Raw genomic sequence first — 13,974 nt, forward strand, 5'->3', positions numbered from 1 at the left:
AATTGATCAACGGTAGAGTAGATCATATTGAAGACAAAAACCGTTCCAAAAATAGTCGCCTGCCTCTCTGTGTTTTTGTTCTCCTCGTAATGAAACTCGCTGCCTTTAATTATAGCTTGAGACACTGTGTTGAAATATTTAATCTCTGAGTAATGACTGGATTCTAGTTTCCTAATTGGCATTTGTGTGTTTTACATCTCTGCCAAAACTGAATCTGAGACTGAGTGCATGATACAAGACGTGGTCTGTATATCAACATTCTGGTACCTTCGCTCCAGGACAATATGATTATAACAAATAGGGAAAGAATAAAGAGCATCTATTTTATAATTCCACATGTTTTTAAACGGCTGACCCATAGCTTGTGGGATTTAAGTCAAACCAACACTCTAATGTGGGACAGCTCATAATGACGTGTAATTGTGGCCTCAAAGGAGCGCTTGGTCTTGAGAACATGCCTTGCTTGTTCTCAAATGGTATTTCGGGACCTGGGAGTAGTTCCCAGGAGGGAATGCTCCACCCACAACCAATGGACGTATTTGAAACCTTGCAAAACCAGCTTGAAAGGACCAAAACACTAGGTCAGATTAGAGCAGACATTGCCTTGAACCTTATCCACCAAAATTCCGTCTCCCTGCGTGGAAAATCCACTACTGAAGTGTCAATTGGGCATCTTATCTCTTGTTATTAGCTTCATATTGTTTGAAACAAGATGCCACTATCACTTGCAACATACCTCCTCGGTGAGTCTGTGACACACACTATGGGTGTGGGACCTGCCAGCTCACATTCCCTGAATACTGCCTGTTTCCTCTGGCAGTGTTGACCGGCCTACAGCGACGCATGAGTGAGGGGGAAGCAAGAGGGGGAATTACAGAACCCAGCTGTTCGGTCCATTGAGAATGCTCCTGAGATGCAGACCAGATTGTAGAATAAAGACAGGCTGTAAGCAAGTGGACAGAATTGTTCTTTCAGCTATGGGCGGGGAGAGGAGACTCTGATGTGCTAGGCTTGTTTCCTTGGGAAAGCATGGCTGACATGCAGCATGTTCCTAGGCTTGTTTCCTTGGGAAAGCATGGCTGACATGCAGCATGTTCCCAGCCTTCTTTACTCGGGGCTGGAGATCATGCACTATGGTAACTACTGGGGAGCTCTAGATTCACCCGGGGGCCTTGGGGTTCTCAAGCAATCCTCGTTGCCCTGCAAAAGAAACCCACTCACATTCTGAACAGGAATAATACTGTGACAAATATATGCAGCCAGTGACTAAACGATGACACTCCCAAATACTGGGCCACCACCACCCTTGCTTAATAGGATCAAAACAAAGCCACTGTCACCATAGGCCTCTACCTGCCAGCAGAAACCAGCTAGCCAAGCTGCCTGGTGTGGTGGCCAAATTGGCTCTGCACGTGCTATGCTGTCCTTTGCAGACACAGACCAGACTCAGAACTTGCTACTGTCTCCAAATTTAGATAAAAGAGGTTAGTCGTGTACCAGGTACCATGTTACCTGCCTTCACTTAACTCCTTCTAGTACTCAGAAGGTGGGGTTTTTCTCTTCATGTCATAGAAGAGGAAACAAAGGTGTAGCGTGTTACATAACATCAGCCCGAAGCTGTAACACTGGGAGGGGAACACAGCTCCGTCTGACTCCAAAGGTCAGGTTCTTTCTACTTCCTGGTTTTACACACACACACACACGCACACACACACACATGAGTCTGTCTTTTATAGATGAGGAAATGCTGCTGCCCATGTGTACCTGGTCTTAGCAGGTTCTGAGTTCCACGGTGCTGGAGCTCACTGGGTCTGGTCAGTTCGAGGTAGGAAGGCAGTGACTGATTCTTGGAGCCAAGCAGTCTTCGGGCCTCATGCCATTGGCATTCTTGCCATCTCTGCCTAGAGACGATCATGTTCTTAGACCCTTTGTTGCCTGTGGCAAGGTACTAAATCTCAAGCTAGAGCAACAGCGAGGCTGGCATTACTCCTTGGCAAAGCATTTGCTTTGTTTTTATGCCCTAGCTCTTTGAACCTGGAATCAAGTGGCAGAGCTGAAGTTTTCTTAGCCATATCCTCTCAGTGAGAAACTGAGGGAGGAGGGGTAGAAAGTGCTGGGGAGAAGTCTGGAGATGCTTGCTCACCTTTATTACTCTGTGGTAGCAACTCAGGGGCACTTTGAACTTCTTTCTCCAAAAAACGTCACCTTAGCCTGGTGAGCCACTGGGAGAGCTGGGCGCAGCTCAAGGAGAGGGGCCATGGCACCAGGCACCAGGACCAGCTGGGCACAGGAACATGAAATTGCCTTTTCACAAGTGAACTTTTTTTTTTTAAGTCTTCGGGTGATGCTCAGTAACTAACTGAAAAGGTGGCAGTTCAAATCCACCCAGAGGTGCCTCAGCAGAAAGGCCTGGCCTTTATTCCCAAAGGTCAGAGTCACTGAAAACCCCATGGAGCGCAGTTCAACTCTAGGGTCAAGGGCTGGGGTTATCTCTAGGGTCAAGGGCTGTGGTTATCTCTAGGGTCAAGGGCTGGGGATGCTCAGCATGTCAGCTGGTGAGCCCACGGGGACCAACGCAGGATCTACATCGTTGGCTTCACTGGGGCCGGTGGGGAAGAGGGAAGATGAGCAGGATGACACTGCTTCCTCACAGCGACATAGATATCAGGTATCTGTGCCTCACACGTGGAGCCATTGCTAAAGGGTCAGATGCTCCTGGGCCTACATGAGATTAAAGTGGTTTTGAGGGAAAATCTATGATATTTGGTCTAGGACACCCTAGAAATGGAAGTCCCACTTTAGTCTAACGTAGGAAGGTCGCTTTCATTCACGCCATCCGCAAACGTCACTCATCCTCCAGAATCATGGCAGCAGAAGATGCAGTGGGGGGAAACTCTCAGGATCCTGCCTCGAGGGGCTTGTGACAAAGTGAAAAGAGAGAGATTGAGCAAATATTAACACAAAGAAGTGTGAAACCATAACTTGATAGTTATGAGCCATTTCCCCCATTTTGAAACACACAGGAGCTCAACTACTGATTAAAATTTTAAAAACACCTATTAGGTGTGTAGCAAAGCATAACAACACAAACGGGGAAGAAACACAACACAAGTCATGATAGCAGATCGTCTGGGGAGGGACAGAGAAAAGCAGGAGCTACGGGACCAGCGTCCAAAGAGATTTTCAGCCATATCTGTTGTCGGTTTTATTTATGGATTTTAGAAGGAAAAGAAATAATCTGAATAAACACAGCCCAAATTTGACTCCACGTGACATTGTCAATCCTGGGTAATAGCTACATGTGTGTTTGTTATGTGTTCTCTGTATTTTTCTGTATTTGCTCTTTTTATAATAAAAATATATTTATAAGTATCTTATATTGTAACTACGGTTACCAGAACCCACTTCCAGCGAGTTAATGCTGATTCACACGGACCCTATATAAGGTTTCCAATGCTGTGTAAATATTTACAGCAGCAAGCAGCCTCCTCTTTCTCCCACAGAGACCCTGGTGGGTGTGAACCACCAACCTTACGTTAGCAGTCCAGTGTTTAACTGACAGTGCCACCAGAGCTATGATTAGATGTTAAAAAGCAGAGACGTGTAGAACTCCAAAAGCATAAAGAGAGTCTTGGGGTGAGGGGTTGAGGGCAGGCATGGTCAGAAGGACTCACCTAAGGAAGGAACTGAGGACTGCAGGAGAAGCCAGGGGCTTGGGGGCTCAGGCTAAGGCAGTCATAGTGGTGGATGTGAAGAGAAATCCCCCTTTCACCTAGGGGTATTGCCTTGGATGTGAGTGACAGATAGGAGACATTTTGGACGTTCAGAGACTTAGTGGTGTCTTATGCACAGGAGAAGTAGATAGGGGGAACCAGAGTGATACCTGGTTTGTACCAACTGGGTGGCTGGTGCCACCATCTTGAACTATGGTACTGAAAGGACCCCAAATATAGTGAAGAGAATCGTGGATTTGGCTTAGACTTTGTGTTAGGCTGGGTTGACTAGAGAAACAAATCCAGTGACACTCATGTATGTTTTAGGATGTGCTTTATATCAAGAAGTAATTGTATATCAAAAGAACATACCACCCCCATAAGTCCATAAGTCCGATACTAGTCCATAAGTCCCTCTCTGGACTCGTGAAGCCTCATGCAATGATGCAGAATGCAGGAACATCACCGGCAGGTGGGTGCAAAGTCTTGTGGCTCCAATGGCAGTGGATGCATCTCTAGGGCTCTGGCAGCCATCAGGGTCAGTCAGCAGGAAGGTGAAGACAGACGGGGTGGGGCATCCTCCAGAGAGGCATTATCATGGTGGCACCTCCGAAGGTCATCGAGCTGTGACCTGATTGACAGGTTAAACTCCTCCCATATCTTCTTTCAAGTGCCACGTTGGCACAAAACAACTAACTCTACAGACGTGTTGATTTTGAGGTGTGTTTGAGTCACTCAGGGTGCGTTAATGATGAAGTGGCCATAGACTCCGTGATCCTGGTCACTTCTATGGCTTTAAGGCCCTCAGAGGGCTGTCTTCTTTGCCATTCCTCCGTAACACGAATTCCATTTGTCACATTGAAGGCCAGCAGTTTAAGGCTAAAATGCTGCTTTATTTCACGAAAGGAAATTTAGGATGTCATTTGTCTCTAGTTGGAAATGATAAACATTCCTGTTCCCAGTTGCCTAGCTTGCTGAGGGTCACGTCTGGGTTTTCATTTCCCATCTAGCCACTCCTAAGACTGTCAGACTCTTTAAATCCTTGCTTGTTTCTCTTCTTCTCCCCCTTCCCCTTGGTCTCCCCTGCCCTTCCCATTCTTCTTTTTTTTTCTTTCCAGGATTTTTTAGGCTGAACTCCAGATATAACACTCAATCCCACATGGAAATGGTTGCTTGTTTCTTTAGTCGCCACCCAACTTTAATATCGATTCCTACTGTTTTGCGTTGGAGTGCCCTGGGATCAGGCGGTGTGTCTGGGCTGGGCGAGCCCTGGTGGCGGGCACAGTGGTTACACATTGGGCTGCCATCCCCTCAAGGTGTGCGTTCTACTCCCCAAGGAGTTGCAGTCCCGGGAAGGGTCGCTATGAGCCACCTTTGACTCCATGGCCATGAGTTGAGGTGTGTACTTGAAAGGTGATCCCCAACAGAGAAGGGAGTGGGAAGTGAAACAGGAAAGGGAGGGAGGCCAGGGAAAAGGCACTTGATGAAGTAAATGGGTGCGGTGGCGACCGTGCCGCAGCTGGAGACAGTGCGCAGCATACCTCTGAGTTTCCCTACTTACGGCACATGGTGGCGGTGAACCTCCAATCCCCTTCATCGTTGGCTGAGGTCTGCTACTTGGAGCTTCACTTCCCTAGCATGTTCGTCTGTCAGGAGGAGATTCGCAGTAAGACAGCCATTAGAATGTACTAAATGCCAAGTGAGGGGCAGGTATTTATCCCACAAGAACTTGAGAGCTCTCTATAGTAAATAGACTCTCCAGGGCTCCCCTCATGCTAACACTCTCGAGTGTGACTGCTTCTAACCAACAGGACATGGCCCAGGTAATGGCTTACCAGTCCCGTGATGATATTAAGTTACATTAAGACCCTGCAGGGCCAGCTCGCTTTCTCTGTTGTTGGCTCTGCAGAACCAAGTCACCATGTTATGAGGGGCTTATGGAGAAGCCCCGATGGCCAGACACCAGGATCTGAGGTCTGGGGTTCAGCCAACAGTCCGTAAAACCTAGAACCCTCAGCCTGAGAGCAACAAAAACTTGAATTCTGCCAGCAGTCTAACTGAACTTGGAAGTCAAGCCTGAGAAGGAACTGAGCCTCGGGCTACTCTGGATGACAGCTTTGTTATTGTTATGTGGCCTTGAGCTGATTCCAACTCATGGCAAGTTTGCTGGGCAGACTAGAACTGCCCATAGGGTTTCCAGGGCTGTATTGTTTATTGGAGCAGATCCACAGGGCTTTGATCCCACAAAACAGGTGGGGGGTGCAAACCACAGTCCACTGACCTTTTGTGTAACGCTTAATCGTTGCTCCCCAAAGAGGAGCACACACGACACTGAGATAACTGGGGAGAGGAGTTATTCCCTGCGCAGACACAGAGAAGCCTGTAGTCAGCCTTTATTCATTCCACCAAGAAGGAACGAAGTGCCAATCTTTCAAGGTCACTGATATTGACCATCTTTCCAGAAAATAAAAAGGCTTCTGAATTTGGAATTGGGGTGCCAGATTTAGCACGGGAAAAGAACAGAGACAGACTAGGTTCTCGGTGGCTTCCTTCCCTTTTCTATCTCTTCTCTGTTCACCCTGGTGGGCGCTAACTCTCCCAGGTGGTGGCCCCAAGGCTATTCTCTCATCCCTCTTCCTTTCCAACCTTCCCTCTTGTGGGCACCAGCCTCCACAACCCAGTGGGGTCCAAGGGGGCGGTTGTGTAATTGAAGGGTAAATTAAAGACACATCAAACAAGGCAAGCAAGGGTTCACCTGTTCCATGCAGACCCAAACCAGAGAGAGAGGTGAATGTATTCCTCATGGACTCATATAATATGTGCGTTAGTGTGGGTTGACTTGAGAAACAAATTCATAGACACACTCATAATGTATAAAAAAGAACTTTATATACAAGAGCAGTTGAATATTGAGAAAACATCCCAGCCTAGTCCAGATCAAGTCCATAAGTCTGGTATTAGTCCATCTGTCTGATACCAATCTATAAAGCCCTATCAGACTCATGAAACACATGCAATGAAGCTGAATGCAGAAAGATCACAGGTCAGTGTGTGGAAGGTCTTGTGGATCCAGTGGTGGTGTGAGCATCTCAGCACTGGCAGGGGTCTCCATGTTGCTCCATGTGTCTTGTCAATGGAGATGTCTCCCAGGGGAGTGTGCATGTGTCCCACCTCCAGTTAGCTATTTATCTCCTCAGCACCTCCAAATGAGGTCATCAAGCTGCAACCTGATTGATAGGCTTATCTCTACCCCTTCACTCTTAATCCTCTCAAACTGACCACAGATTGTGTAACTAGCACAGCATGCATGCCACCTCATATACATACGTAACAGGAGAGGATTGTATTAGAGGCATTCACATAACAGGAAGGGGACATGCTAGGGTATACACGTGACAGGAAGGTACATATATCACAAGATAGGCAGGTTCTAGATTTAAGATGGCAGCCTAAGCTTGGTTGTTTCTGAGCTGGCTTGACCTTAAGTGTCCGTGAGCTCTTCTCCAGGGAACAATCTATGATCCTTATCAGAAGGGAGTGGGCTGTATTTAGGGCAGGGTGGTCTGATTGCTCTAGATGGCAGACAACCTTCAGGCAGGTAGATAACCTTCAAGCAGATAACCTTCAAGGGTGTATGGTAGCAGTCATGTGCACTTTATATTGGCATTATTTCAGGGGAACATCGTGGGGAACAATTTTAGTTAGGAGAATGTGGCTGGGATACATCTCTGACTGATGAGTGTGAAGGCCTCCCAGACTCCTTAAATGTGAGTGTAGAGAACTCGTCCACATACACTCTCTTCCCCGTTCTCAGTTTCCCACACTCTTTCTGCTCCTCACTGAGCAAACGCAATTCTACCACAAACTAGCCTCCATGAGGCTACCTGCCACTGGGTGAAGAAGCTCACCTTCCTGCCACACTTTTGTTCCTTTCTGGGAAGTCATTGGGTTCTTGGTGTTCGTCATTAATTCATTCAACAGACATTCGACGTGACTCCAATTTGGAGCCTTGTGAGGCATGCTCAACGTTAACCCCGCCTCCTGGAGCTGAATGGAGATCAGGGGTTCAAGGTGTGTACCCAGACAACCCATTGTGTCCTCTGTCCTCTCATCAACATCTGCATAGACTCAGGACCAACCCAAAAACCCGATGACCACTGAGTAGATTCTGACCCATAACAACCCTATACAGGGTTCCCCATGTTGGAAATCTTTATGGGGGCAGACGAGTTCATCTTTTGCCCAGGAGCAGTTGGTGGGTTTGAACCATCAACCTTGTAATTAACAATCCAGTGGTTACCCACAGCACCACAGGAACTCCTTGTGCTCAGGATAATGCAGACAAAGGGAGAGGAGAGGATACATGAGGTCAGGGAGAAGAATGAAGAGGAAAGGTCAGAAAGGGCTAAATACTGGATAAAGACATCCGTGGCTTAGGACAATTCTACAGAAGAGGCAGAGGCAGGAGGAAAACCTGGCATATGTCAGCTCTTTTTTTTTTTTTTTTCAAAATCATTTTGTTGGGAGCTAATACAGATATCACATTTTTCCATAGTTCAATCACATCAAACAGTATTGTATAATCACTGCTCCAATATTATTAACTCTTGTCCTGTCCTTGTTTAATTATTTTTTTGTAATTTTATTGGGGGATCGTACAACTCTTATCACAATCCATCCATTCATCCATTGTGTCAGGCACATTTGTACATTTGTTGCCCTCATCATCTTCACAACATTTTCTTTCTACTTGAGCCTTTGGTATCAGCTTCTCATTCCCCCCTTCCCTCCCTCATGAACCCTTGATCATTTCTAGATTATTATTAATTTTTCATGTCTTAGATTGACCGATGTCTCCCTTCACCCACTTTTCTGTTGTCCATCCCCCTGGAAGGGGGTTATCAATAGATCACTGTGATCGATTCCCCAATTCTCCCCCTACCTTGCCCTTACCCATCAGCATTTAGTTTAACCTACAGTTCTTAGGCAAGGTAGTACATATTGGAACAAAGAAGGACCAGTAGATCAAAACATATTTGGGAGCTTGACAAAGTTCCCAAAGATGGACAAAGCATCCAACACAGTGGGCAAGGATGAACTACTTAATCAATGGCAGTGAGGCCATTTGTTTTCTGTGTGACTTTAAAAATGATATGTCATTTTCTTTAATTTGGCATTTCCCCGATTACTGTGGACTTTGAGCATTTTCCAGAGTCCCTACATGACACAAATGGTTAACATGCTTAGCAGCTAACTGGAAGTTGGAAGCTTGTGGTTTGAGATTGAGTTAGTTAGTTTATTGTGCCAACCTGGCCAATAAACACATGTGGGGTTAATTGAAGGGCGGAGGGATAAATGCTCAGTGAGCCTCGCCTTTCAAGTTTTCGGGTTTCTTGCTTTCTGATGGTCGAACCAGGGTGCAGCTGCCTTAGCCAGTTCCCTGCTTTAGCTGGCAAGGCTCACTTCCTGCAAGACATCCCTGAGAAAAAGTCACATGGACCTACCCCAGTGCAGCCCTGGGTGCTGGAGCAGCCGTGTGGAGACCTCTGCCAGCGCTGAGATGCTTACACGTGCACTGATTCGACTTTCCTTCTGCAGTCGGCATCATAGTGTGTGTTTTGTGAGATGGAGGAGGACTTTGTGGGTTGGTGTTGGATATATGGGTTAATGTGGGATATGAGGGCTTGGGCAGCACTGGGTTGGGATGTTTTCTTGATGTACACTTAACCTTTATATAAAACTCTCTTATAAATGTGTTTCTGTGGATTTGTTTCTCTAAAGTACCCAGACTAACACAGAGTTTACCCAAAGATGCCTCAGAAGGAAGACCTGGTTATATATCCACCACCACCACCACCACCACCACCACCACCACCACCACCACCACCACCACCACCACCACACACACACACACACACACACACACACACACACACACACAATCAGCCAATAAAAACCTTACTGAGCACAGTTTTCCTTTGGCATACCTGGATCACCATGATTCAGAATTGAGTTAGTGGCACTGTGTGTACTGAGCGAGTTCTGCTTTGTAGACCATCTTTTCACAGCATTTCTTTGTATTCCTTGGAGCTCTTCTTCAGATAGTCCCATAAACACGCCTTTCTTCTTCCATGTGGAGAACTGTGCCTGACACATGATAGGTACTCGGTAAATGTTTGTTGAATGAATAAATGAGTAAATGTATAGAAAATTTAAAATATCTTGGATTTTAGTTCTTTGTAATTATAAATACTAAAATTTTAGGGTGGAGGGAGGGTGGGGTGGAAAGGGGAAATCAATTACAAGGATCTACATATACCAACCTCCCTGGGGGATGGACAACAGAAAAGTGGGTGAAGGGAGATGTCGGATAGAGTAAGATATGACAAAATGATAATAATTTATAAATTATCAAAGGGTCATGAGGGAGGGGGGAAGCAAGGAGAGAGGGGGAAATGAGGAGCTGCTACCAAGGGCTCAAGTAGAAAGCAAATGTTCTGAGAATGATGATGGCAACAAATGTAGAAATGTGCTTGACACAATGGATGTATGTATAGATTGTGATAAGAGCCCCCAATAAAATGGTTTAAAATAAATAAATAATTTATTTAAGTACGGAAGTTTTATTTCAGACAAACTATTGCTTGTCTGGACATTCTGGTGTCAGAAGCTTCATGCAAGCTTACTTAGCAATATTTACCTTCGTTATTCCTCTCTCTGGTGTGTGTTGCTTAGGTGTGTGTTGTTTAGGAAATCATTTTCTACCCTGAGAGCAAAGAATGGTCTTTCATTTTCTTCTAAGAGTGTCAACATTGGGTTTTGTTTTGTTTTTTAACATTTAAGTTTTCTCTCCAACCGAGTCACATTTTTACCTCTAATGGAAGGTGGTGGTAATAGTCATTGTAGGCCATTCACTCAACAATTACTTATTTAGAGACCACTAGGCATTTCGGAAGGTGGAGCAAGCTGTTTGCAATGAGCTGTACACCTGAAGGTTGGTGGTTCAAACTCACCCAGGTTGACAATCTGCTTCCATGAAGATGACAGTCAAGAAAATCCTGTGGGTGCTCCGACATTGCCACGTGTGGAGTTGCCGTGAGTCAGCATCAACTCCACTGCAGCAGGCTTGGTAGCATCTGTAGAGTCAAAATAGTGAAGCACTCAGGTACCACGTCCACCCAGAGGCACCTCAGAAGAAAGGCCTGATGGTCTACATCTGAAACGCCAGTCATTGAAGCTCTTTGAAGCCTCACTCTACATGGATGTAGAGCGGTCACTTTGATTGAGAGTCCACTCAACTGCCACTGGTTCTAACTGGTCTCATCCAAGTGATCGTACATCAGCATTGAATGAGACTATTCCTTTGGGAAAGTTGATTTTAAACAGAGAGACTAAGTGCTTACCAAGAGATACAACTCATTAGCGGTTTTTTAAAAACCATTTGATAGTTCAGTCATATACAATCACTGCCACAATCGTTTTCAAAACGTCTTCTTTCTTCGTGTACTCCTTGATATCAGCCCTCATTATCCCCCCAACAAACACACCTCCCCTGCCATAGCCCTGAAGAACCCTTATTCTAGCTGTCTCTATAGAGTCACCCAACCTGGGTTTATTCATTAGCTTTTGAAAATAGTCTTGCTTGTAGAACACAAAAGAGATCAAGTTGAAGTGAGACTTGGGAAACTTCTTTGGTTCTGGTATTTAGGGGTCCTCCTTATCCTCTAAAAAGCCCTATTGGCAAAATTGATTAAGCACCTGGCTGCTGATCAAAAGGTTGCCAGTTCACACCCAGCAGTCACTCTGTAGGAGAAAGGTGTGGCTAGCGGGTTGGAAAGTGTGTGGGACAGTTATATGCTGTCCTATACGGCCACTATGAGTGTTAATGGACTCAGTTACATTGACTTTGTGTTTCATGAGTAGTTAACTTTTACCACTGTGACTTTGTGGGATGTTTGGTTCAAATTTGAAGGCATGGGAAGACTGTGAGAGATGGTGATAGAAGCGCTACCTCTTGGTAAGGCAATTTTGTATCGTATATTGAACCTTAAATGTTCAAACACTGACTCTGAGTGTCTACTGCTAGGAATTTACCCTGTAGAAATACTCCTATAGGGGGTGACTTTGAGCGCCCGCAAAATCAGTGTGCAGAGTCCTAGCTCCTGGGTCTGCCAAATTTGTTTTTCCTTCCGGACCCGAGGCCAAAGCCGCAAACACGGTGCGCCAGATACTGGGTCAGGCCAAGAAGCACCGAGTTTGATCCCTCTCTTTGTGTTTATCGGACCTGGAGGTACTGTAGCTGGACTATATATCATGCGTCTGGCATTATTTAATCCAGATGTCAGTTGGGACAGAAAGAACAACCCAGAACCGTGGAATAAACTTGGTCCCAATGACCAATATAAGTTCTTCGCTGTTAATACAGATTACAGCAAGCTGAAGAAAGAAGGTCTTGACTTCTAAATGAGAAGTTTTCCCCTAAAGCTGCTTAGAATGAAGGTCTTCCAGAAGTTATCCGCACAATTTTCCATGTGACCAGGATATGGTTATCTCCTAAATGCACAAAATCATGTTGAAGTGTCGTGTTGGGGTTTACACTGGATAATAAACATGTGAAACTTGAAAAATAAAAAGAAATACTCCTATAAGCACAGAGTGATATGATATACAGAGAACTGTTTGAACATGCTGTGATATGTCCATACAATGAAATATTATGCTGGTATTAAAAAAGAATGATGAAGATCTATAAATCTTCCATGGTAAAGGTCAAGCACTCATAAAAAGCAAAGCCAATGTATACATCTGACATGCAAAGATGTCCAAAATATACTGCTAAGTTAAAAAACAAGTTGTGTAATATGATCCACATTAGTATGTGTACAGAGGAGCCCTGATAGCATTGTGGTTACTCATTGGGCTGTGATCTACAAGCTTGGCAGCTCAAAACCACCAGCAGTGCCCTGGGAGAAAGATGGGGCTTTCTACACCCTTAAACAGTTCCAGTCTCAGAAACTCACAGGGGCAGTTCTACCCTGTCCTATAGGGTCACTGTGAGTCAGTGTAGCCTCAATGGCAATGAGTGAGTGAGTATGTGTATATATTTTTAACTTTTTATTTTGAGATCATTATAAATTTACATGCAATTCTAAGACATAGTGTGTTAGGCTAGGTTGACTAGAGACACAAATCCAGAGACACCCATATATGTGTAAAAGATAGCTTTATATCAAGAAGTAATTATATATCAAGCAAACATCCCAGCCAAATCCAGATCAAGTCCTTAAGTCCCTCTTCAGACTCACGCAGCCACCTGCAATGATGCAAAATGCAGGACGATCACAGGATGGTGGATACAAAGTCTTGTGGATCCAATGACATTGAATGCTCTGGCAGATCTCAGCCCTGTGGCTCGCCAACAGGAAGGTGAAGCAGAGAGAGATGGGGGAGGTTTCCAGGACCATTCTTATGAGAAGGCCATGACAACAAGGAGGTAACATCAGGCTGTAACCCGATTGACAGGCTAGACTCCACCCCTTCACTCTATCAAGTTGACAGGAGATTATATAGCTACCACACATGGTATAGTGGAATAAACCGAGAGACTGGAGATCACAAAATCTCTTAAGATTCCTAACTTACTCAATCCATTTTCTCTTTGATGTTTTTCAAAAGCACTCTCATTCCCATAGACCTGACATTATAGACTATGTAAAACTTTCTCTTAATTAAAAAAATTAAATCAGAATTACTTCAATAAGATTAAACAGTAAGGGAAAACCAATACACACTTTTAAAAATTACTTTAAAATAGAGATCCCCTATCCCCCCCAAATGAAAAAGAAATAATAACAAATCACAATGAGACATCACTTAACAGATAGAATGGCTATGAAAATTAAATTTTTAAAAAGCTGGACTACAGCAAATGTCGGTGAGCATGTGAAAAAAATCAGAACCCTCCTCCATGGATGATAGAAATGTAAAATGGTTAACTTTGAAAACATTATACGAAATGAAAGACAACAGACACAAAGACCATATTGTGTGAGTTCACTTCTATGAAATTCCCGGAATAATCAAAACCATAGAGACACAAATATATTAGAGTCGGCCAGAGAGGAGGGAGGGGGCAACTTGGAGTGACTGCCAACAGGTGCCCGTGAACCGTCCGTCACCCCCTCTATACCTACATTCTTAAAACCACTTGGACCCAGGAAGCCTCCCCTCGGCTTTGGTCAGTTTCTCAAGCCGGTAGAGG

General features: G+C 44.9%; 1 pseudogene; it reads left to right on the forward strand.

Moving 5' to 3' along the window:
- The first annotated feature begins 5,279 nt into the window (after positions 1–5,279).
- LOC142440045 (cytochrome c oxidase subunit NDUFA4 pseudogene) lies at positions 5,280–12,176 on the forward strand (annotated as a pseudogene).
- The last annotated feature ends 1,798 nt before the right edge of the window (positions 12,177–13,974 follow it).

The sequence above is a fragment of the Tenrec ecaudatus genome, chromosome 1, assembly GCF_050624435.1.
Source record: "Tenrec ecaudatus isolate mTenEca1 chromosome 1, mTenEca1.hap1, whole genome shotgun sequence".
In the NCBI taxonomy this organism is placed as follows: Eukaryota; Metazoa; Chordata; class Mammalia; order Afrosoricida; family Tenrecidae; genus Tenrec; species Tenrec ecaudatus.